The following is a 4,908-nucleotide window of genomic DNA, read 5'->3' on the forward strand; positions in this document are numbered from 1 at the left end:
TTTAAGCACTGTATCATCTAATAATAATAGTAATAATAATAATAACATCTGGTTTGTGGCTGTCATAGCCTTGCTTATCCTTAATTGCTAGTCTCATTACCTTTTGAAGGCACCCTGAGATTACTGGTGTAGGACTTAGGGATATTGTAATGAATGTAGTTTTGATGGCTCCACTACTGCCTATTCCTTTGGTGTGTTCTCTAGCAGCTTGCCAAACAGCACTGCACACCAATATCCCTAGGGACACACCCTGTATGAGACCACACAAATACAGAGACCCAGGGAAAGTCACCTGGGGAACCAGACTCCTTTGAGTCCCATGGCTTTGTCATGTAGGCATCTCTCCTGACTTTCTTGCTCTTCTGGAAGAAGCCAATTAAGAACCATTGGTCCAGATGCCTCAATCAGCTCTGCTTTTATCAGATGACTAAAGGCAGCCTGAAGGGGAAGTGGAGGATGGTGCCCTCCTCAAGACTGCTGGCACCAGTTGCTACCTCATCAGTTAAGCACCCCACTTTCCTGATCAGGGGCAGCTAGGTGCTAGACCTGGAGTTAGGAACACCTGACTGCAAATCCAGCTTCAGACACTAAGTGACCCTCCAGGCAAGTCATTTAACCCCTATTTGTCCCAGTGTCCTCAACTGTTAAAAAGGGATCATCACAGCATTTACTTTCCAGAGCTGTTGTGAAGATGAAATAAAATAATACTTGTAAGGTGTTTAGCATAGTACCTGGCACCAGTAAGTACAATACGCATGTTAACTATTACTATTATTGTGCTTACCGTTGCATAGCCAAGCTTGACCAGAGTCAAACTTGCTTACTTATCTTGAAAATACATGCTGTTTTCTTGTGAACACATAAGGGATTGATTAGAGGTGTTCTTTTGTTGCATCTCATGAGGGTACAAGGATTGTCAACCTGAAAGTTTGGTTAAAGGAGGCAAACAGGCAAGGTGACAAGTAAATTCATATTGTTTACTTCCTTAAAGCTAGCCAGACACATACATGTATGAAGCCAGACTAAAATCTGACTGCTTGAACAAAAGAATGAGAAGATTTAAATACATTTTAGAACCATCCCAATTCAGGGTGGCTGTGTCACTCAAATATATGATCTCCACAAACGTTTAATCATTGTATGAGAAAGGAATTTTCCTAATTGAATAGGTGGTAAATACAACAAAATAAGAGTTGACAGTGTCAATTGAAATTATGACCCAGGATATCTGTGTTTTCTTTATCATTAATGTCATATATAATATATGTCCAAAAATATTAAGAAAAAGTCCCATTACTCAAAATAGTGTCTCAGGTTAAGGGTCTCATACTTACAGGCCATATAAATCAACTCCAACTGGCTTTGTTGACATTGGAAGAGGTATTCTCTGAGTTTACTCAGAGAACAAAGAAGCTTTTAAGTCCAGGATCTTCTTCTGGTTGATTAGTTCAGGCCCTGGCCTTTATTGAGGTTATTAAATTGATATTAAATGATTATCAAGGCTTTGATTGCATCTGTCTACAGAGGGTATGGGAGCATGCCTGTTTGGAATTTGGTTGAGAAGATTCAGCCCATCTCCCAGGCAATAACAATGATCTGACTTGCTCAGGCTTTTATGAGTCATAGATACCTCTTTGCGCTAGGTCTCTCAAAAGGAGTTTTCATTGCATAACTAATGCTTTTTTCTTTCTCAGAGAGATCCTAAGAGAGGTGAGCGCAAGGTGAAGATTGGTAGACCTAAGAGTAGGCCTCATTTCTGGTGGAGAAGAGGCATGAGCCTATATATGAGGCATGAGCCTCCCTACTTGGAGCCAAAAATGGCACCATGGGGTAGAATGGCCCCACTGTAGTTGCACATGCTCTCTGAGCATGTAGTTTGAGAGGTAAGTGATTAGATTTGGAGCTCCTGAACTCCCCTGAGAGCTTTCTGGAGGAGTATTGAGATTTCTTGTATCTTAGTCTCCTGGATAGAGGAAAGGGAATTTTTGGAACAGGTTTATAGAAAATTCCATGGCCTAGCCTTCTAGAGAGAAAAAGGGAGTTCCTGGGCAGCTTTACCTCCTTGGGGAGAAAAGGGTTGTATATATGGACCTATGGCTAGGAGAGAAGCAAAAGATCAGAACTCTGTCTTTTGCTACTACCATTGGATGATGCATTTCTTATATGCAAAAGGTTCTCTAGCAATTCAAAGTTTATCTTCTTCCTGGAGGAAGCCCAAGCCCTTAGGATAGCACTAAAAGGTTGAAGGACTCCATATTCATTCCCCCAAAAGTGTGCTTAAATGGAATCTCAGGGGTATGCCACTCAAGAATTCCAAGTTCAGTTCCTTTGGAGGGGAATACAAACTGGATCATGTTATGAGTCTGGGGAACAGTTCCTGGAGGAAAGGTAGAACTCTTCAGAGAGAACTATGGGAGAGAGTTGTATCAACTTTTTTTTTTTTTTGCTTTTTTGGGGGTAGGGCAGGGCAATTGGGGTTAAGTGATTTACCCAAGGTCACATGACTAGTAAGTGTTAAGTGTCTGAGGTCGGATTTGAACTCAGGTCCTCCTGACTTCAGGGCCTGTGGTCTATGCACTGTGCCACCTAGCTGCCCCTGTATCAATTGTTTATGGCCTATGGTGAGTTCTTTACCTATTTTCTTTACCTTCTCTCTAAGGTAGAATAAAGGCAATATATCCTGTACTCAATATGCCTTGATACCTTGAAAGTCCTTCCTTATAATACAGGCCAGGACTGTTTCATTTTTGGCTTTGTATCTCCAATACTTAGCATAGTGCCTTCCATTAACAACTGTTTAACAAATGCTTATGGATGGATTGATAGATTCGCTCTGAGTTTAACAGTGCCTATGGATTTTTTGATAAATTTGTTCAGAGTTCTTCTAAAGAAAACTCTGGGTAGGGCAGAAACTAAAAAGCTGAGCCAAGGAGATATTTATGTGCCCTGTGCACCTTTTCCAGGATGGGAAGATTTAGTGTACATTCAAGACAGATCCCATCAGAACTTTGTGTCAGATAGAGGCTGGAACCAGATGACCCCTAAAATTTCCTTTTAAACCTAAAATTTCTTGATGCTGTGATTTTAAACTGAGAGTGGTACTTAATATTGTAAATTGTCGTAAACAAAACTTTTAACGTTAGTTCTATTTTAGCTCGGTTCTTACTAGCACCACAAAAATTCATGTTAGCGATGACATCTTCTCTAAGGTGATGAATGCTTGATAGGGACCCCATCTACGACAGCCTTGGTCAAGTCATCATTCTTGTGTTCAGTTTCTCACCGTCTTTCTTGAAAGGTAAAAGATGCAGGGTAAAGATGACTGATATCTGCAGACTAATGAACCTTCAGACTAGTATTAAATATCCACAATTTTTTAAAAAGCCCTTCATGGAAGAAATTATTAATTAGAGGCCTCAGTAAGTGTCTGATTAACATGTTTCAAGAGCTTTCTTGATGAGGATAGGTCTCCTTGCTGTCTCTACGTGTGTGTGGGGGTGGGGGAACAAGAGCTGGAGGTTAAACAAGAAAAAGAAAACCATCTGCTGCTGATGCTGTGTCTCAGAATAAGGTCTACTTCAGAGTCTCTTTAGTGTGACTTGCTGCCAGGAGCAGCTTAAGCTCATGTAAGAGGTGTCATTTTTGTACCCTGTGGGAAATTCTTCTAAAATTGTTCTTGGTTGGCATCTTGCCAACTGCTGAAATCAATCTATTCCCTTGGAAAGGGCTTCTAGTGCCAGCCTGGCAGGTCTATACATGCCATGTGTCAGGAGCATGGACATGAGAGACCTGGGCATTCTTTTTCAATTTTTAACAGTCTAGGATTCTGTGTATGTCCATCAACTCGTAAGCATTTACTTCTTCCTCTCTGTGCTAGCAGTCAGTCAAGTAAGCAAATATTTATTTTGTGCCTACTATGTACCAGTTACTCTGCTAAGCTCTGTATTTACAAAGGCAAAAATGAAGCAGTTCCTTCTCTTAAGAAGCATATACTCTTATGGGGGGGATAATATGCAGATCTACAAGCATATTCAAAATAAATACAGAATAAATAAAAAGTAATAAGGGGAGGCTAGGTGGTGTAGTGAATAGAGCACTGGTTCTGGAGTCAGGAGGACCTAAGTTCAAATCCGTCCTCAGACACTTAACACAAAAACTAGCTGTGTGACCTTGGACAAGTCACTCAACCCCAATTGCCCTCTGAAAAGCAAAAGTAATAATAAAAAAAAGTAATATGGGGAAAGGTACTAATAGCTGGGGAGATCAGAACAGGGCTTAGGAGATGGTGCTTGAGTTGTGTCTGGAGGGAAACTAGTTAGTCTACAAGGCACAGGTGAGAAGGGAGTTCATTTCCAGGCATGAGACAAAGCCTGAAAAGAGGTATGGAGATAGAAGAAGAGGTCATTGTCATACCTGCCAGTACTTTTCCAAGATCAGGCATGACTTCAGAACATATTGAAAAGCAGTTTGTTGTTATGTACAAAGCACTGGCCTAGGAGGTAGGAGACCTAGTTCCAAACTGGGCTTTTTGTCATTTTCTATCTAGTGTGACATTTGACAGGTTGCACACTGCCCCCAGAGCTTGTTTTTTCATCTAGAAAATGATGAGGTTGTTCTCAATGTACATTAGTTATATCCCTTCCAGCTTTTTCAGGCATTCTAGTTTGTTAGCTAAGTCTGACATGGCATACACTCTCGGGACACAGATGTGGCATGGCCTGCTGGCTTCCTTTACTAGAGAGAAGGAATTCCAACTCACACAAAGGGGAAAATGCTATTGGGTCCCTCAGGACTCTACTGCTTTCCTGCCTCTCTTCTGTGTCCAGGCTATATTTGTTAGTTAGAAGCTGGTCTCATCCTCCTTGAGGAAATAAGTATGTTGTCTTCAACCACCATCAAGTGAGGATT

The sequence above is a fragment of the Petaurus breviceps genome, unplaced genomic scaffold (genome assembly GCF_028583685.1).
Source record: "Petaurus breviceps papuanus isolate PSGF00001 unplaced genomic scaffold, PetGlider_PUasm1.0 184, whole genome shotgun sequence".
Taxonomy (NCBI): domain Eukaryota; kingdom Metazoa; phylum Chordata; class Mammalia; order Diprotodontia; family Petauridae; genus Petaurus; species Petaurus breviceps.